A 22,029-nucleotide genomic window follows, 5' to 3' on the forward strand; every position below is an offset into this window, starting at 1 on the left:
ATCACGAAAGAGCTTGTGGATCTTGATTATTTGCTTCATTTCCAGATTGTTTGAGATATAAAGCTATGAACTTGCTCATTTATGGCTTAGATCAGTTATATATATGATTTTTGGTCCCTTTTTAGCCCAAGAATGAGATCTAGTGGTTTTGATACCACTCCAGGAGCTATGAGTTGCCACTCTTGGTGTTTTTGAGGTTCTAGATTCATAAAGTTGGCACCTTTAGGGTTTGGATTCATCCATGCAAGAGTTTATGTCCATTTAATGAAAGTAGAGTGTTATATTTTGAAGTTGGGTCTTTATGGGGCATGCAAAGTCACCAAGTCAATGACTTAATGGTTATAGATGCTTATTTGGATTTGGATATGTGGTTTGAGCTTCTGGTCTTAAGCATTGAGTGCTTAATGTGTAATTTGACTTATTGGGTGAGTATATTGGGCATACAAGTCTGTACGCATGGCGCACAAGCTATTTAGCAAGTACGCTTAGCGTACAGCTGAGTACGCCCCGCATACTCAATCTGTTGGGCTTAGTGTTTTGGGCTTCATTTTATTGGGCTTGGATGCATGGGTCCTTGTTGGGCCAACTAAAAACAAGTGTTTTGGACTAGGAAAAGTTATTCGAATTTAGGGTAAGGCCCATGAGAGGGGTTTGGGATCAATTTGGAAAATTGGGCCATAATTGGGACTTGGTTGATTATTTGGTTTTGGGCCTTTTAGATTGTGAGTTTGGGCCTTAGTCTTCGACCAAACTAGATGAGGGGTAAAATGGTCTCTTTACCCCAAGTTAGGATTGTTGGACTTATGGTTATGAATTTTAACCTAAATGTTAATTGTGTGTTTGTTTTGGTATTGTTTAGCTCGGGGATTTGTTGGACCAGTAGCCAGAGATTTTTCAGTGAAATTTAACAGTCGAGGTGAGTTTCCTCACTGGGTTTAGTGGGTCTAAAGCACCAATGCTGGACCTTGTTGTTTATGTTAGGATGCTAGGAGTCTGCGTGACCCTAGCATGTGTTATGTGCTACTATGTATATTGGGCAGGGCTCGATTCCGGGCGAGGCCTGATGTTAGGGTATAAATGTTGTAATAAGTCGAAGTGTTAGTTGTATGGTTACGAAGGATCTCTAATCTTCGTAAGTAGAGTCTTCGGATGTAATGTTATATTTACTAAGGCATTTTAATGAATAGTCTGAATGTCTAGTCCTTAGTATTTTGTTATGCTTTTGTACTCCTATAAATAGAAGACTGTACTGAGTGAGTACTTAACTTTCACATATTCTTTACAGAGAATTCCTTTGTACTCTGTAAAATCAAAAGCATAATATGAGCTGATCAACTATTATATTTACTCTCGTGTTCATCGTATTTCTTCTTTCTTAATTCTTATGTGAATTGATCTTTAAACTCGATTTCAAATCTCATCAATTGGTATCAGAGCAGGAATCCTTCTGTGATCTGATTTTAATTTGATCAAAAAGGTTTTTGAATCTACTTTTTGATTCAAAAAGTTTCCGTCCTTTTTGAATTTGAAAATTTCATCTAGATCTCAATCTAGGATTTGATTCTGCAAAAATATTTGTTAATCGAGTGTTCGGTGTGTAATTCTAAATTGAATTATACAATTTGATTTTCAAAATTCTCAAAAGTTTAGTATCATCTTGAAGTTTTTGTCCGTACAACAATGGCGTCATTCAATCTGAATTCGATGACATCATTTTCTCATTTGCTTGGATCATCCATAAAAATTCCAATGCTTATTCCAGAATATTATGATCAGTGGGCAGATCGTATGGAAGATTACTTGAACGGATTGGATGAAGAATTATGGAAATGCGTCTCAGGTGAAATCAATCAACCTGCACAAGTTCAGCCAATCGGCATGTCTTCAAGCAGTTCAGAAGTTGATAATCAAACCGATCGTTTAAAACGTCTGGAGAAGAAATGCATGAGGGAATTAAGAGGTGCATTGCCTCCTGTTGTGTACAATTATGTCAGAACATGCAAAATAGCTAAAGAAATCTGGAACAATCTCAAAGACAAATTTCAAGGGAGTGAAAAGACGAAGATCACATCTGTGAAACAATGCCTGGTAGAACTCAAAGATTTCAGACAGAAAGAAAATGAGTCTATTGAAGCATACTATGATAGGCTCAACGAGTTAATCTATCGTTGTAATCGTTATAGTATAATAAGGTCACCAATGGAGTACAATTTGATATTTGTAATGGGACTTCGAAAGGAGTGGAGAAGTGTGAGCATGATGGTGAAAAATCAACAAAGTTTTGATACTTCGACTTTGAATGACTTGTACAATCAATTAAAATCTCATGAAAATGAAGTTAATGAAATAGCTGAAGAAGCTATAGCAAGTCTTGGTGGTCCTTTGGCTCTAGTTTCGAAGGTTTCAGAAAGAGAAAGTGAAAAATTGAAGTCTGATGAAGAAGAAGGTTTTTTGATGAATTCTGATGATGAGGCTGTTGCTTTTTACTCAAACAATAGAGTAAAGAAATTTTTTAAGAAACCTTTTAATCCAAAGAAATCATCAGATTCGAAGGGTAGTTTTGAGAACAAAAACAAACTGGATGAAAAGAAAATAGAAATGAAGACAAATTCGAAGAATGAGATGGAGCAAATGAAGATGCTATTGAAAGGTGATACGGGGATCAATTGTCATTATTGTTATGGAGCAAATCATTTGGCAGTAGATTGCCTGTTGAGGACGAAGGAAGAAAAGAAGAGTAAAACAAAGGATGAAGCTTACTACACTGAGAAACTGGAGGAAGTAAAGAAGAAAGCGAAGAATTTGTCATTGGTGGCTCATGGAGAAACTGAATCGGATGGCACATATCAAATATGGTCTTCGGGTTCAGATGATGAAGAGATGAAAAATCCAACTCATGGAGCTATGTATGCAAAAATGGAAGAGGATTCAGATGATGAACAGACTGACGAAGTGTGTGGGCAATGCTTCGTTTCGAAGACTATTGACAGGTCGCCCATGACTACCAAGGTACGTAACATTCTTGAATCTTTTAACATTCCAGTTTCTGCATATAATTCTGAGTTAGTATCTTTTGATGAAACTGTTACTTACTTTGATTCAATCATTGTGTCTGCTAGCAATGAAGCTAAAAAGTTAAGTGATCAATTACTAGAGACGAGAAAAATGTTGGATTCAAAAGTCACTAGGATTGATTACTTAGAATTGCAAGTTTCAAATATCATGGAGGATAGAGAAAAATTAGGAAAAGAAATAAACTTGTTGTTAGCTCAGAGAAATGTTTTTTGTAATTCAGCAAAAAGATTGTATGGAAAATTAACTGAGTTACATCATTCGTGTGAAATAAGTAAGGAACAACATAGAAAATTACTACCATTTTTAGCTTATGATAGAGCTAAGGTTGATAGTATTTCATATGATTGTGAAAAAGAAATTTCTGATTTCAACAAAGTTCCAGATGATAGGTTTAGATATGGAATTGCAAAAGTCGAAGATTATCTTGATGCTAATGATTTAGTAAAAATTGTAAATGAAACCTTAACTAAATCAGAACAACTTCGAATTTTGAAAAAGACTGAGAATTCTACATCTAATAGTGAAACTAATAATGCTAATATTGAAGAAAATTCTGATAATATTAGTGAAATTAGTGATTTAGAAGATGTAGATTGTTCACAGTTGTCTGTCATAAATGTTGCAAATTCATTTAAAAGGAAAGAAAAATGTGACGATTTATTAATGAAAATTGAAACTAATAAACCCTCAACTTTGAAAGTTTGTGATATGGAATATGTGGAAATACATGAGAGTCAAACGGATGATAGTGACAATGAAGAAGAAAATACAAATTCAAAGCAAAGTCAAAGGTTGAAAGAAATTGAAATTCCTCGAGTGGTTGTTGATCAAGTCCATTTGGATACACAAGAATTTGAGAAAATTCTTAGTGAAAAAGGTGCTCATTATCTTGAATTGAATACTGTTGTTTATCCAATCTTCAAATGCACTGATGATATTGTGTTCCCAAATCAAGTCTTCGTAACAACAGGTAATGTTGAAAATATAAAACCTGAATTCAAAAAGATGGTTGTGGAAGACAATATGAAAACATCAAATGAAGGATTCTTTTCAAATCAAAGTACAGTTGAAAATAATCTTACAAAGAATTCATATAAATTTCAACATCATAAACCAAAAAGAGTATGGATTGAAAAGTCAAAAGTTGAAAAGAAGGAAGTTGTCTCAACTGCAAATATGTTTTCAAAGCACGAAGATGTTAAAACTGATGTTAAAACAATTAACAAAGTGATAAAATTAAATTCAAAAGAATTTAAAGCTCAAGTTGAAATTTTTTCAAAGGAAAATAATATTTCGATACGTCAAGCAAGGAAAACAATTTTTTGGCAAACTGTTGAACCATCAAAAATGAGATCAACAAATTTTTCAAAAAGAAGAAAAGTTTTTAAAGAAAAATCAAAATCTCAAATTTTTGAAGAGAAAAGTGCTTTGTTTTCAAATAAAAATTCAAAAGTTTCATATGAAATAAAATCTACAATACCAAGAAAAGTTTTTCAGAAAAAGGTTGGAAATCAAACTTCAAAGTTTCAAAATAAGACATCTTATCATGAATCATATCTTTCAAAACCAAAAGTTGATTATGTTCCAAATACAGCAAAATGTTATAATCGTTTGAAGAAACAAGCTGACAAAGTCTCATATGCAAAGGGAATAACAACAAAGAGAAATATTGATCATTGGTTGGAAGGAAAAGGAAAGATATACCAATCAAGTAAGTTTTCAAAAGAACAGATACATGAGGCGTATGACAAATATGCTAATCCTTCAACGAATGGCAGTTTATCATCTAAAGAGTCAAATATATCAGTTAAAGTTTGCCAGCCGGTCACAAGAGCAAAAAAGGAAAAATCACAAACTCAAGATGCGAAGGGTGAAATTAGTGAAAATTTGAATAGAATAAAAACTCATATATCTGATCCTTCGAATGAAAATGTTAGATTTATAGACAGTTTCAAAACCAAAGTATATGATTGGGTTAATGGTTGTACTTTACAATTGAATCTCAAACCTAATTTGAATGGACCCAACAAAGCTTGGGTACCTAAATTTTTCTAAATTTATTAATGATAACAAGTGGTATATTGATAGTGGTTGCTCACGTCACATGACTGGGAAGAAGGAAAACTTGCGTGATTTTCGAAGCCTAGAAAATGGAGGAGTGGTTAAGTTTGGTAATAATCACAAATGCAAAGTCAAGGGTTATGGGAAGATAACGAATGGAAATTTCACTATCAATAGAGTTGCATTTGTTGAAGGTTTGCAACACAACTTGATAAGTGTTTCACAACTTGTTGTGGGCACTGGCAATCAAGTTCTTTTTAATGAAGAAGGAAGTGTCATTTCGAATGTCAAGACTAAGGAAGTTTTACTTAAGTCAAAAAGAAAAGGTGATATGTTTACATTGGATATTGTTCCTATTGTAGGCAAACCTGTTGTGTGTTTACTTTCAAAGGCTGCTGCTGATGTTAGCTGGTTATGGCACAGGAGATTATCACATCTCAATTTTCGAAACATCAACAAACTTGTCATACAAGATCTGGTAAGAGGTTTACCCATTCTTAAATATGATAATGACAGTTTGTGTGCATCTTTCGAAGTAGGGAAACAACACAAACAAGGTCATCCAATCACAATAGATTCGAAGATTGTTGAACCCCTTGAACTCCTGCATATAGATTTATGTGGTCCTTCAACAGTTGCTACTCTTAACAAGAAAATGTACATTTTGGTAATAGTAGATGATTTTTCAAGATTCTCGTGGGTTTATTTTCTCAGGTTAAAATCCGAAGTTCCACAAATGATGATTGATTTTATCAAAAAGATGGAAGTTTCATTGAAGAAAACAGTTCGAAAAATTAAAGTGATCATGGAACTGAATTCAAAAATCATGTCTTCGATACATTTCTAGTGGAAAAAGGAATTTCGCATAATTTTTCATCTCCTTATACACCACAACAAAATGGTGTAGTTGAGAGAAGAAATCGATCATTATGTGAAGCTGCAAGAACAATGTTGGCATTTTCAAATTTACCTCAATATCTTTGGGCTGAAGCTGTTTCAACTGCGTGTTTTACTCAAAATCGATCATTTATTCATAGACGGTTTAATGTTACTCCTTATGAAATCATCAATAATCGAAAACCTAATGTCAAATTTTTCCATGTTTTTGGATGCAGGTGTTTCATAATGAATCTCAAGGATAATCTTTCGAAGTTTCAAACAAAAGCAGATGAAGGAATTTTCTTGGGATATTCACACAATTCAGTTGCTTATAGAGTGTTAAATAAGCGAACTCGCAAAGTCGAAGAAACTTTTAATTTGACATTTGATGATCATTACATTAAAAATTCTAATCATAAATTTGTGAATTATCCTATTTTGCAAAATTCTTCAAATATAGATGATTCAATTGAAATGAATGATGTTGATTATGATTCGATTTTCGGTATTTCAGATCAAGCAATTGATGCAGAAAGAAACGCAACTGATAATCAAACATCAGAAAATTCGAAGTATAACAATGATTCAACTTCAAATTTGAATCTAAACCCAAATGCACAAGCTGATGATCCAGTGGAGGGGGAGCACTTGGATTCAAATACTTTTGTTGAGGGGGAGTGTTATAGTGAACGAGATAACATGTCAACAAATGTTAGTGTCGAAGAGGAGAAAATTCTTGAAGAAGAACCGATCAGTGAACCAGAGCAAAATATCGAAACGGAGTCAATCATCGAGGGGGAGCTCATACTAGAGAATGATCCAATTCTTGAAGAAGAACATTTTGATGATGCTGATGATTCTATTTCTATAAATGGATCAGAAACAAATGTAATGTTCGAAGATGCACTTTTGGAATTTGATCCTAATTATCCACCATTGGATAAATGGACAAGAAATCATCCAAAAGATCAAATTCTTGGTGATCCACAAGCAGGAATCATGACAAGAGCACAACTTCATGCACCAAATGAGGTACTGAACAATCATCAAGAGTTCTGCATGTTTCATGTTTTTATTTCCAAAATTGAACCAAAGACAGTTAAGATTGCAATGGAACACTCTGAATGGGTTGTTGCTATGCAAGCTGAATTGTCTGAATTCGAAAGAAACAAGGTTTGGAGATTAATTCCAAAACCTGATGATGTGTCAGTTGTTGGACTTAAATGGATTTATAAAAACAAAACTAACAAAGATGGAAACATTATTCGAAATAAGGCTAGACTTGTTGTTAAAGGATATTCTCAACAAGAAGGAATTGATTACGAAGAAACATTTGCCCCTGTCGCAAGACTCGAGGCTGTTCGTATTTTTCTGGCTTTTGCAGCTCATAAAGATTTTGATGTCTATCAAATGGATGTCAAATGTGCATTCTTAAATGGAGAACTTGAAGAAACGGTATATGTTGAACAACCTCCAAGTTTTATAAACTCAGAGCATCCTGATCATGTTTATATTTTAGATAAATCTGTATATGGGTTAAAACAAGCACCAAGAGCATGGTATGCAACTCTAACATCATTTTTGAAACAATCTAAATTTAAAAAAGGTTCAGTTGATCCCACTTTATTTCGAAAGAAAATTGGAAATCATCTGATGCTTGTTCAAATTTATGTTGATGATATAATTTTTGGCTCAACTGACCCTGCTTTATCTAAAGAATTCGAAGATTTGATGAAAAGCAAATTTGAAATGAGTATGATGGGCAAAATTAATAACTTTTTGGGTTTGAATATTAGAAAAAATAGGGAAGGCATATTCCTTAATCAAGAGAAATATACGAAGAATTTGTTGGAAAAGTTTGGAATGACAAATAGCACAAGGTTACGAATACCAATGGCAACGGGCATAAAGCTAACTCCTTCGTTAGATAAATATGCTGTTGATATTACTTTATATCGAAGCATGATTGGGTCTTTATTGTATTTAACTGCAAGTAGACCTAATATTATGTATTCTGTTTGTAATTGTGCAAGGTATCAATTAAATCCACGTGAACCACATCTCACAGCAGTAAAGAATATTTTCCGATATTTGAAAGGTACTACTTCGTTAGTATTGTGGTATCCTTCGAAAACAGGGTTCTTTGTACAAGCTTATTCGGATGCGGATCTTGGAGGATGCAGTCTTGATCGTAAAAGCACAACTGGTGGGTGTCAATTGCTAGATGGAAAGCTGGTCAGCTGGCAATCGAAGAAGCAAACATGTGTTTCAATATCAACCGCTGAAGCTGAATATGTTGCTGCAGCTGCGTGTACATCACAAATAATTTGGATTCAAAGTCAATTAAGAGATTATGCAATTAATATGAAAAGGATTCCTTTATATTGTGATTCACAAAGTGCAATAAGAATTTGTCATAATCCTGTGCAACATTCGAAGACCAAGCACATTGCTCTTCGATATCATTTCATCAAAGATCATGTTGAAGAAGGAAATATTGAAGTTCATTTTGTAAAAACAATGGACCAATTGGCAGATATTTTTACAAAGACTTTGGATGAAAAATCGTTTCTTCAGATCTTAGATGGATTGGGAATGATTGATGGAAATTCTCTTCAAACTGATAAAAGCGAAGAGTGATGGGTCTGAATCATTTGGTGTATGGACAGAAAGAATGATTCAGTGTTCAGAGGTTACTGTTCATGGTCAACGCTTCGAACGCTTTGCATTCGGAAGTTTTTTTTAATAATCAAAGGTTACTGTTATTGGTCAACGCTTCGAACGCTTCGCATTCGGAAGATTTACTTCTTATTGAAATAACAAAATCAGAGATTACTGTTCAAGTCAACGGTTCGAATGCTTCGTATTTGTACACATTTCAACTAAGGTTAGATTTTTAGTTTGTTTAATTTTTTTTATGAAAAACCTGAAAAATCAAAAATATTTTCTTTTATTGAAAAATCAAAAATCCAAAAAGATTTTGTTTCAGTTTGTCTTTAATTTGTCTGAAAAATTTCAAAAATACCAAAAATATTTTTTATTTTTTTCGGTTTTAACATGTGTGTTGTGAGTTTTGTCAAGTTTCAAATACAAAGGATTCATGCAACTGGTTTTGAACGAAAGGTATGATCTCGATACACTTTGGATTAGTTAGGATGTCCCTAGAAGCATGTTGCTGCATGTTGTCTCAAGCCTCGTATGATTCTATGTATGGGAAATGAAAGCCTTGATGAAATTATCTCATGAAAATTTCTTCCTAACAAGGCTTGTATTTGCATAAATCAACAAGAGCTACCTTACTCTTCTCAAATGAGTTAAGAGTTTTCTGTTTTGTCCATTATAACAGAGGTACCCTTCGATTCTTATCCAATCTTTTTAAACCAAACAATTCTTACATTCCAAATATTCGAAGCAATTTGTCCTTGAGGTCTTTGATCAAACCAATCAAAACCTAGACAAATCACAACTCTGTGTTTATGATCTAATATCATGAGTCCGTGATAGAAGTGAAATCCAAAATCTTATAAACCTTAAGGAATTGACGGGGAACCATGTTCCAGATCTTATGAAGCTTTTGCTTCAGTACCTTTTATACTCCAAATCCTATTCATTTCTTTTGAGTGATCTTAATCAAACATTCGAAAACTACGATGTTTGTTCCCAACAAGATCCAGCATAAATGTTTTTATGAATACGATTTCCGTGTGAGTATATTTTCAAAATCATAGTTACTTTGAATATCATTCGCAACCAAGTTGTCACTGACTACATTGGTCATACAACTAATTTTGTTTACAATTCCTCACCTTATTTTAAGGCTGATATGTAACAAAATTTTCGAAGCCACCCATTTGACCTATAAAAGAAACCCTTCGAAACTTCTCTACAAGTTATCGATTGTAATTCACGGGAAACCAAACAAGCTGTTAATTATCTCTCTTGATAATTTTCGAAGATATCTTTTCCTGGGATAATATTGTTTTCGTGTCAAAAGAAATCGTTGACATCACAAGTTTTCAAAAGTTTTTTTTTATCCTTGTTTCTCATCTAATTTCTTTTGGAACACAGCATACACGAAATCCTTGAGGTTTGAGTAACACCAACTTAAACTGACGATTTCGAAATTCTGGCAAATGACTTTGCTTTTTAAACCTCAAAGTGAAAGAGCCTAACCTCTATTCCGAAGGTATCCGACGGTTACAATTCTTTTGGGGAATACCAAACTGTCCTATCTCTTGATGACGCATGGTGTATGATAAGCGTGTAAGGCGTGTTGACAGTTACGATTGTTACTTTTTGATGAGTACATTCCGTTTTTCAAGGTGCCATGTCAGCAAGCATTTAATGCATCCCGCTTCAAATTCAAAATTCTAGGGTTACATATAAAAGGGCAAATCAGAACTCCATAACACTTTACGCGATCAAACTTTCTGAAACACAAAAACTCTCTGTGCAATTCATCTTCTTCATACGTTCTTTACTCCAATCATCTTCAATGGCGACTACTTCATCACCAACTACAGATGAAATCATTAGTGTTCCGATTCTGAAGATCTAGGGTTCCAACTACCAAGTCGAATCGGATTTGTCAAAATATTCGGAAGAACTACACATGCTTGTGGTTGCTTTATAGAATTCTGTTTTGTCTAAAGAAATGTTTGACTCATTTGCTGCTCCAATGTCCTGGTTATCAAAGGCAGGTTCTACGACATCATACAACAAAGAGACTGGGTGTGTTGAATTCACAATGGTCATAGATACAAGAATTAGGGTCTCAAAGCGGTTGTTTTGCAAGATTTTGGGAATTCCGAATTCTGGTCCGTTTGATGAACTTACTTCTTCACAAGTGGTGTATATGTTCAATGAGATGGGTCACCAACCTCCATTGACTCGTATTAGTGACTTCAAGAAGTCAGGGTTACCAACAATTTGGAATTTTTTGTTTGGCATCTTTCTTAGATGTCTTACTGGAAGAACTGTGGGGTTGGATAAAGGAAGGATGGAGGTCTATGCAATGGTAGCTGGGCTATACTACGATTTGCAGGTTGATTATTCTGAGCAGTTATGGATAGAGTTCATCACAAGTATTTCGAAGACTAGTGCTAAGCAAGGAATTTCTTGTGCAAGATATTGGAGTCTGATAGTTCAATATGTCTATCAGAAGGAGAAAATCGAAGTTCCGGATTACGAAGAGAAAGCCGTTTTTCATATATATGGGAGTCCGAAGGAAGTACATGATGATCCGACTATTTTTACCACAGTTGCTCGCATTCCGGATGCTATGCTCAAGAAGGTGGATCCCACGAATAATGTGTTGGTGTCATATTTACAATCAATTGACACAACCGTTGTTACTGGGATGTTACAACAACATATAAAGAAAAAGTCAAAGAAATCAAAGAAGACAGAGGGTGGGTCTTCAGAACAAGGGGTAAAAGCAGAACAAAAGAATCAGGAGCTAATCGTTACATCTCGAAATGTCGAAGAGGTGTCTCCGGTTTTAACCTCAGTGGCTGATACACCGGTTATCGAAGCCTCTCCATCTAAAGAAACGATTCCTTCGAAGACGGGGGTTTTTCGAAGAATAAAGATCAAAAGCAAATCTCAGTTGGTAAAGAAAACTCAGGTTACTCATCAAGGGGTTACTGTTCGAGAAATTCCAGCTTCGGTGTCTTCATCTTCTAAGAAGCGAAGGGCTGAAGATATGGCGAAATTTTTGAAGAAAACCCAACGTATCGAAGAAGTGGATCAAGTGCCTGAGACTCCCGAAGATGAAATTCCAAAAGAAGAAGAAATTCTTCAGTCTACAGAAATCTCGAAGCCTGCTGATATAAAGCTCATTGAATCAACGTCTCTACCACAGGTTACTTCAACAACTGATTCTCCTACATTCCAATCTATTATGGATCAACCCTTCACCACCATATTCTCTACACAATCAACTGATCCACCAAATCCATCATCACCTGTTACTGAAACCATGGCTATTGATGAGGAAACTGATAACGAAGGGTTTGGAGGAACATTCGAAGCTCTTTCCTTTGATAAAGCTGAAGAAGATTTTCCTGACCATATGCTGATGATGATGAAGCAGTTCAAGATATTGAATTCAAAATTGAATTCTATATTGCAATCTCAAGCGGATGTAGGAAGTGCTGGAATCAATATCTTGGAAGTTGATTCTCTTATGAAGGAAATGGAAAGCAGGGTGATTTCGAAGACTTCAGGGCTAATACGTGATTCTGAAAGCCGCATTCTTGAGAAGACTGATCAAACTGATAGTTCTATGAGATCTGATTTTCTGAAAGAAGTAAAGGATTTGAAGACTGTTATGAAAGAGAGACATGTGCTCTTCGTACAGGAAGTGAAGAAGGTTCGAGAAGACGTTAATATGTAGATTTGTGAACTTCGTGAAGAAATGACAAAGGAAGTTCAGCATATTCAACAGGGGTATGAATCAGCACATCAGAAGATCGATATCATTTTTGATGCGGTTGTTCAATGTGTTAAGATGTTCGAACAAGTAAATCCTCAGATGATCTCTCTTTCAGCCACAGAAGAACAACATTTTGGAGAGTTGGTGAAGCTGCTGAAAGAACTCAAAGAAATATCTTCGAAATCATCTTCTCCAATTATCTCTCAAGAATTTCTTTCTCATAAATTCATTCATTTCGAAGCCATTCTTCAAAAACACCTTACTCCATTACTTCGAATTTCAAGCCTTTTGCCGAATGTATCAGATGCCCCACCTGCTGTCACATGGGTGCAAGGGGGAGAAAAGGTTGGTCAAGCAAAGGCTGGGGAACATGAGAAGATATCTGAAGATTCGAAGGTGGTAGGAAAAGTTTATCCTTCGAAAGTTATGGTTAAACCAACAATAGTTTCAGCTGCTCTAGTCATTTCGACTGTGACTACAACTGTTCCAATTTCAAGACCTAGTACAAAAGGTATTGTAATTGAGAATGTAGTTCCTTCGAATGTATCTTCGTCAAAGAATGCAGCTCCTTCGAATGTTAAAGACAAAGGAAAAGGAGTCATGGTTGAGAAGACTAACAAAGAGAAGAAAGCTGAGGTGGCAGCTGAAGTTGAAAGAATGAGGCATGTGGAAAGTATTATGCGACAAAGAGCTCTTGAAGGTTCGAATGTTGATAAGGGAGATCCTTCGAAATTGTTCAACTACGAAACTATTGAATCAAGGGTGATGTTCGATCATATGTATTCGTTTGAAAAGATTCCGAAGAAGAGTTTTGTGGTGACAAATACTGATTTTGGTCAACTTGACTTTCCGATCAACGAGATGATGTTCGTCATGCCACAGTTTAAAGTAGAGACAAAGTCTATGGATGTCGAAGAAGGAAAGAAGATGAAGATAAGATTTCATGCTGTGTTAGCAAAGGCTCAAGAAGAAGTTTGGTACTTGGAGAAGATTAAGAAGGTGATATCCATAAAAAGGGATGTTATTTTCGAAGGAAAGCTTCAGAATTTGAAATATGTTGTGACAAGAGCAAGTGGAAAGATACAAGAGTTCACTGTGGCGGACTTTCCATTGATGAACACTTACGATCTCATCAATGTTGCTCTGATTCTTAAAGACAAGTCCTTCTCTTTTCTCCAAGAAACAGAACCAGATGTTTTCAGTCTTGGGTGTAGGCACATAAAGATTTTCTTGGACAATTATTTCGAATGCTTAGCTCAAACTGATGTCGAACTTGCTACTGTTAAAGGCATCGACATTACAGCACCAATGGCTCCTACGAAGAAGCAGGTTGAGTTGAAAAAGTATGAAGACGGAGAAATATGTTTAAAGCCATTGGGGATAGTCTTCGCAGGAAAAGATAAATTTGGAAGAGCCAAGAACTTAATTGTTCGTATGAATCATTGCAAGAAGAATTCAGAAGGAGACAAGAAGGAGATAAAGAAAGTTATCTCTTGGTACATGGAAATCCGAAGAGTGCTGATGTATGCTGTTCAACTACTAACTTCATGAAGACTTCGACCTTTATTCCAATGGGGGAGATTGTTAGGGTATAAATGTTGTAATAAGTCGAAGTGTTAGTTGTATGGTTACGAAGGATCTCTAATCTTCGTAAGTAGAGTCTTCGGATGTAATGTTATATTTACTAAGGCATTTTAATGAATAGTCTGAATGTCTAGTCCTTAGTGTTTTGTTATGCTTTTGTACTCCTATAAATAGGAGACTGTACTGAGTGAGTACTTAACTTTCACATATTCTTTACATAGAATTCCTTTGTACTCTGTAAAATCAAAAGCATAATATGAGCTGATCAACTATTATATTTACTCTCGTGTTCATCGTATTTCTTCTTTCTTAATTCTTACGTGAATTGATCTTTAAACTCGATTTCAAATCTCATCACCCGATGATTGAATCGTATGCAATTGTTTATGATCATTGAATGTGTTAGCATGATTAAGTGATATTTATTGTATGTGTATAGTGGGAGGGGCCCAATGTCAGGCGGGGCCTAAGAATAACAGATCTGTATACCGAGCGGGGACCGATGGAGGGCGGGGGCCCAGTATGTGATTTATTATGTATGGTATGAGATAGTTTGGAAAACTTGCTAAGCTTTGTGTTACCATTTTCAGGTACTTTTGGTTCCAAGGGGAAGAGCTCGGGTTGACTAAATTGCACACACCACATGGATTTCGCTTTTGAGATATCACTTTGATTGATATGATGTTTGATATACTTATTTTCATTTGGGTTGTATGTATAATGTTTTTGGAATACCGTTTTATTTAAATTAAAAATGAAAATTTTGGATCATATTTTTGGGACGTTACAAGTTGGTATCAGAGCCTTGGTTTGAAGGATTCGGGCACACTCTCAGGTGTGCCTGAACTCAAACTAAGGATTTGGTAAGATTTTTCAAAAAGAAATATATTTTTAAGAAAATGATATTTTCTAAAAGAATGAAGGGTGTAGTGCATGCAATCAACTGAGCTTAAGTAAGTTTTCCCAAACACTACAAGAAAATTTTGATTTAACTACGGAAAAATTCTGTAGCAAAATGATGTAATTCCGTAGCTAAACCTAAATAACTACGGAAGTTGCTACGGAATTTGTCAATGAGATTCCATAGTAAGATTTCTTGTAGCAAAATGTTTAACTACGGAATTATCGTTCCGTAGCAAATTTGCTATGGCCGTTGCTACGACGTCTATCCGTAGCATTTCAACTACGACACACTTCCATCACAATTCCGTAACAATGAATTCTGTAGCAAATTCCGTATCTATTTTGTTCCGTAGAAAATTCCGTAGCCATTTGGTCCATATTAAATTTCGTAGCTAATTGTTCCGTAGCAAATGCCGTAGCCATTTGGTCCGTAGCAAATTCCGTAGCCATTTGGTCCATAGCAAATTTCGTAGCTAATTGTTCCATAGCAAATTCCGTAACTAATTGTTCCGTAGCAAATTCCGTAGCTATTCGTTCCGTAACAAATTCCGTAGCCATTCATTCCGTACCAAATTTTGTAACAACTTTTTTGTAGTCAATTCTATAACAATAGTTCCATACCATTTTTCTATAAAATTTGGTTATTTAACTTGACTTATTATATCAATTTACAAAAATACAATTAATATAAAACCAAAAATAACAAAGTATTTCTATAGAAACTAAAAGAAATATCCAATACATCAAAAGATACATATTTCAAAATCAAAAGTCGCTACAAATTTAATGTAAAACATTATTCGATACATAATATTCTATCATTGATTAATAAAAGTTTTGACCTGTTCACTCAATGTGTTAATGACATTCATTGCTTGTGCAAGTTGTTGTTCAAACTTTGCTTGAACATCCACATTTTTCTGCTGAAACTCTACATTCTTTTTCTGAGCATCCTCATCTTTTTGCTGAACATCCTCATATTTTTGTTGAATATCCTCATATTGTTCGCGTTGTGTCTCAACTAACTTCTTCAAATTCTCAATCTCGACTTTTGTCTCGGCATTATTATCCTCGTTATTCGCGATGCATTTCAGAAGATCCTTTACTAGAACGAATGCACTTTCCATATGATCCAAATCCATATAATCTCTTTTTTCGATCATGCCCCCCAACAACATCATAAAATAGTTTGTCCTCATCAATTTCGTCTCCTATTGCTTCCAACTGATCACATCGTTCCATAAAATCATCCTATAATTTTATAATTGTGTTGAGATAAAACTTATACAAAAAAAAAATCAAAAAAAAAAATTTACATGAAATTATTATAAATAAAACTTACATGAATTTTTTAGCTTTGTCAACTAAAAAAGTCACTCCATCGTGATTCTTAGTGTGTGTATACACAAATAGTTCATGGTGTGCCGGATCATGTCCCCGAAGCTTCTTCTACATATATACAAAAAAAATCAATATTAAAGTAGATTGCTATTTTTACATTTAGGCTTAGATATTTAAAAATGAAAAAATAGCAACTTACTTTTAGGCATAACCCATTTAAAAATCAAATGGAACTAGATTGCTATGATACAAAAGTAAATGAAAGTAGATTGCTATTTTTTGCATTTAGGCTCCACTCTTTAAAAATGAAAAATAAAATAACATACTTTTTAGGATTAGTCCTCTTAAAAATCAAAATGGAACTAGAAAAACTATAACATACAACTAAATGAAAGTACATTGCTATTTTATGTATTTATGCTTAGTCCTTTGAAAATAAAAATGGAACTAGAATGTTATAATATAAAACTAAAAGAAAGTAGATTGCTATTTTATGCATTAGGATTAGTCCTTATAAAAATCAAAATAGAACTAAATAATGGTATTTCTAAATGAAAGTAGATTGCTATAATATAAAATTAAATGAGTACTTACTAAATCAGAAGCAATCTTGGAATGAGAAGCCGATCCATCGGTATGCGTAGAAAGGGCTTGTCCAACAGCTACACCTCTACGCTTATTTTTTTTTGTTTTGTTCTAATTTCTTCTTGAACTCTTCAGTATTCCATCTTGCAGTCTAGGATGTCCACACTTCTGATGTTATATTAACAGGTTTTTTTAGAGTCGACTTTTACCATTTTGAGCTTATATTGTAGATATATTGTCTATATCTTTCCTTTGCCTTATTTTCCCAACAAGCCTGGACTAATGGAGTTTTTGCATCATCCCAATAGCACTTTTTCTACAATACAAAATATATAGATGAGTTTTTAAGTTAATGAATACCAATTGCATAAACAAGATACATACATGAAACTCGTCCCAATAAAGGAGTTTTGTCTCGTCGCTTGAAGGTGCCCAACTATACCCATTTAAATCAGCTCTTTCACCAAAGGATTCATAGATAACGGCAGAACATGGGCCCGAAGGAAATAACCTACAAAAGAAAAAATTAACAACATTGTAAAAATCATGAAGCTCAATGTTGATAAAAATGTAAGAATTTGAACTTACTCCTTATCTCACACTCCAATATATAGACCCCATTCAGTCCTGTAGATCCAAGTAAATACTCTTGATGTTGAACGCCAACATTTTCCTTAACCGATTCACTACAATTTGTTGTGGATGTAGGTACAGATGATGTAGTAGATGTAGGTACAGATGATTGGATAGATGTAGGTACAAATGATTAGGTGGATGATGTAGGTAAGAATGACTGGTTGGATGATGGAGGTATGGATGATGCATGTGTTGATAATGTGGCACCCATAGTACCAACATGTGAAACAAATGCTGGGGTAGATACAGTACCAACAGATGATAATGTGGTACGAGATGATGATGACGACAATGCTGGTGTAGATAATGCTGGTGTAGATAATGGGACAAATATATTACCAACAGATTTTGCATCATTGGTACGTTTGTTTATGAAACGTACACTTGTATGCTTTCGTTTTAATGTGTCTCTTAATAAGAATTGTAACATATTTTCTGAAATTTTAAAAACTTAGGAAGTTATAAATATGTTAGATCACAAATATTATAGAAATATCTTACTAAAAATTTAAGCATACTACTTTTTAAAGACATTCAAAATTTAAAAAAAATATTTCATACATAAAGACTATTTGAGTATGATCGATTACTGTTTTACCCTTCACCAACTTAGCACATTATAACATAGTTCAAAGGAATGTTAGGAAGGGAAAAAAGGGGTGTCGAGATAGTATACACAAAATGAGGCCATTACTCAAATCATTTTAAAAGTGTTAATACACAAAAAAGATATAGGACCAAAAATTCAAAATTATCTATAAAATATTTTGAATTTTATCTAAAATAAAGTTAGAAAAACAATAAAAACTAGAACCCTAATGGAATGATTTCTATGGTTGCACAAAAACTACAATTAAAATTACTACCAATCAATAGGTTTGTTGGTATAAAAGTGTATGCATGTTTGTTTGTTGGTAAAGAAAGACCTTTCCTGTAGTACTCCCAATCAATAGGTTCTGGCTTCTGCATTCTCCAACAAGAAAAATCATTAATTGATATATTATGAATGCTGATTATAAAGATATTTCATATACTTGAGATGCCAACAGTAGAATTTCAAGTCTCTAAATTAGACGACAACAGTAGAATAGAAGAAACAAGCATAGAAGAGTCAGGTAATTTTAAACCTAGAAAATTATATCAAATGGCAAATAAACTTCCACAGTTGAATGACATTGATTTAATTGGGTAGATGTTTGTTGCTATTTTTCTTTATAATATTTTTTACAGGTATTTATATCCAAGAACTCAGGACATGGTGCTGCACAACTTTTTAATGTTGTTGCACATAAGCAATTACAATAAGGGAAGAACTTGTTTTGAGATGGAGTATAGGTTACTTGGAAAGGGTGATGTTTCAGAAATTAGAATTGCCCTAGGAAAGATCATCTTGAAGATGAAAACAAACAGTTTACTGAAGAATCTGATTCAAGATTATGGCTACTTAATGATGCCCATATGAAGCAGAAATGGAGCACTAGAAAGAAGCAAAATATAGTAGTTACATAGGTAAAAAATATTAAAGATGAAGAAGTTTTTACAGTGGAGAAGGCAGAAGAGATGAACACATATGAATCTAGAATCCAGAAACTTGAAAGCACAATTTACCCCTTCAGGAAACAGATTGTTCATATGAAACCCTTAAAACCTGTTAGTCTATTACGAATGCTTTTGTTCCACCAATTTACCAATTTTAGCACCATGAAGAGAAAGGAGATACAAAGAAAGTTTCATGATTCCCTGATTAACATGCTCTATACTCCACCTTCGCCACCACCTCCTGAGAACAAATATGATCGACAAACCCTCGATTTAGCCCGGGAAATCGCCAATTAAGATCATCATCGTATTAGTGGGTTTAACTTTTGATTTTATTTCGTTTATGTGAACACAAATTGAAGCTACGTTCTGAGAAATCTGTCTATACACTTGACACTCTGAATTTTCGAAAATTTTATAGATACAGATGAATTGGAGAGAGAAACGGAAACGAACTTCTCAGCGTCAAGCGAGGAAGATGATGAATTAGGGTCTCAAAAGCTCACAAGAGCACAGAGGAAGAGACTTCGAACAAAGAAACTCAAAGAAGCTGCTTCCCACCGCAGACAGATTATCGGACTGGAATTGCCTCCTACAGTCGATGATCAAAATTGCATGATTTGTAGCTCTCTGTTCTTGTATCCTAATTTAACTCTCGATCAATCTTATATGTATATAGATATCATATAATCAAGCAAAATAAAAGGATAATCAAAGCGAAACAAATTCATAAAAAAGTGAAATTATCAGCTATTAAATATAGAAGAACGGAGAAGAATGTTACCTGGTAGGGACGATCGAGAAAAATCTACTTATAGAGTGATGTCCGATCGATAATGGCGTTTTTTACCCTAGCAATTTTCCGAGATCGACAATTTTCAGATTTGGGATCGACATAGTTTTTGGAACAACGACACGATCGACTGTTTCCTGATTTGGGGAAGAAGTATATTTGGATCATGTGATTTGACCCATTTGCCCTTAATAAAATTACTTCTTTCTCAATTTTCTGCAGTTTGAACCTTCCAATTGAATACTTCTATAGGGGATGAGGGCGAGCTGCGTGTAAAGGAACTAGACGAACTTATAACTTCTGTAGGGGCAATTACAGAAAATCAACCATTGTTGGGGAAGGATGGGCTGCAGGAAGAAAGTAAAGAACAAACATGTATGAAATTTTGGTGTTTCATTTTTATTTATTACAGAAAAACATAATATAGAAAGCAAGAGAGATAATGTTTCTTACATTTCTCATCGTATTTTTATTTATAAGTTGTTATCTCTAATAACTTATTATCTATTTATGTTATAATAAGTTGATAGTAAAAATGTTAATTAATTATTCCTTAAAACCTTGTTTTTGCAGGCGAAGTGAACAACAATATTGATGCAACTCAAGCAGTGGCTGTGGATCTTTCTTTAAGCAATTTTTCCGAAATTTAAAGCAATTAATTAGTTAATGAAATAGGTAAGATGTGTTTTTTTCATCTTATGTTGAGGCAAACTGAGTTAAATACCTTCATTCATTGTTGATACATTTTAGCTTGATTATATGCATTTGAATCTATCTTGTTAGTTTTGGAACAATTGGTCTTCCATTTATTAAGATTTTGAGAGGGTTTTCTTATGCGATCTTATTCTTGTGATAGATTTTAATTGTTGATAGTGAATATGAATCAATGGTCATGAAGAGTTTATTTTATTTTATTTTTTCTGATTGAAAGTGATGGGGATTTTGAACAATTGATGTTTGGGTAGTAGCAAAATAGATATGTCGACTGGATTGGATAATAGCAAAATAAATAATCATTTGTTATTTATTATTGTTATAAAACAAATAATATATATATATATATATATATATATATATATATATATATATATATATATATATATATATATATATATATATATATATATATATATATATATATATATATATATATATATATATATATATATCACTTTATTGAAACGTACATCTTTATTCATTCGGTCACTTTACTTATACAAGTGAAGAAAAGAAAAAGTTCTTTCATAATTGTTTTTATAACCCATCTTAGAATTTGTAATCGTGAGTATATTTATATCTACTTTCAAGAAGCAAGAAGTTGATATAAAAGGGAAAACGTATGCCTAAAATAACAAAATGCCAATTGTTTCTGGTTGCAAATGAGAGAACACATAAGCAAAATTACCTCTTGAAATCGGAAAGCTGTGAGTAGCAACAACAGGTGTGATGGGTGGTGAGCAACAGCGGCGGCTCTATGAGAGAGGGAGAGATGCAATATTTTGAACGTGATACCTCTAATTTGAGGTTGGGGAAGAAGTAGATTTGTGTAGATTTACTAATTTACCCTTATTAAAACATTCAAACAAACGTCATGACACAAGTTCATTAAACCATTTTTTTTACTAAAAAACCAAAATAAAACAAATTAATTCATTTTTTTTAAACAACAGGTAAATAAATTTTGATTTAGGGATAATAATTTCCAAAGCCTTAAAAATATGGGGATAATTTTATTATACAAAAATTAGCAAATGTATGTCATCAAAATCTAATTGTATTTATAATGTAAAAATAATATTATAATTAAATTTTCAACAGAATTAAAAATAATATTTTATTTTTGTTGTTGAGTTTTCAAAAATAATTGTGTATTTTTAATATATATTTTTTTCAATAATCTTCTATATTTTGCTACGGAAACATATTCCGTAACTATTTAACTACGAAATTTTCCGTAGCCAAATACCTATGGATTTTGATTTCGTAGCTATTTTGCAAATTCACCTTTTTGTAACAAGTTCCATAATAGATTAGCTACAAAATTTTATTTTGTGACAAATTTTCCTAGCAAAATAGCTACGGATCTTAATTCCATAGCTAACTAGATACGAATTTTTATTTTGTAGCCAATTATGTAGCTAGTTATGTAGCCAACTAGCTACATACATGGATTTTGTAACAAGTTTCATAGAGAACC

The 22,029-nt window shown here is 33.7% G+C and overlaps 1 long non-coding RNA gene across 2 annotated transcripts; it reads right to left on the reverse strand.

The window, feature by feature from the left end:
- Positions 1 to 15,626: 15,626 nt before the first annotated feature.
- LOC111920263 (uncharacterized) lies at positions 15,627 to 21,362 on the reverse strand. 2 transcript variants are annotated; one of them, XR_002859791.3, is made up of 8 exons: positions 21,238 to 21,362; positions 19,824 to 20,179; positions 18,427 to 18,463; positions 17,453 to 17,935; positions 17,249 to 17,375; positions 16,874 to 17,180; positions 16,281 to 16,387; positions 15,627 to 16,189 (listed from the first exon to the last, which is right to left on the reverse strand). It is a non-coding gene; the product is annotated as an uncharacterized LOC111920263 (long non-coding RNA). The 2 variants fall into 2 exon arrangements; XR_002859792.3 differs by lacking the exon at positions 21,238 to 21,362 and having other exon boundaries at positions 17,453 to 17,809; positions 19,824 to 20,203.
- Positions 21,363 to 22,029: the final 667 nt, after the last annotated feature.

The sequence above is a fragment of the Lactuca sativa genome, chromosome 9 (assembly GCF_002870075.4).
Source record: "Lactuca sativa cultivar Salinas chromosome 9, Lsat_Salinas_v11, whole genome shotgun sequence".
Classification (NCBI taxonomy): Eukaryota; Viridiplantae; Streptophyta; class Magnoliopsida; order Asterales; family Asteraceae; genus Lactuca; species Lactuca sativa.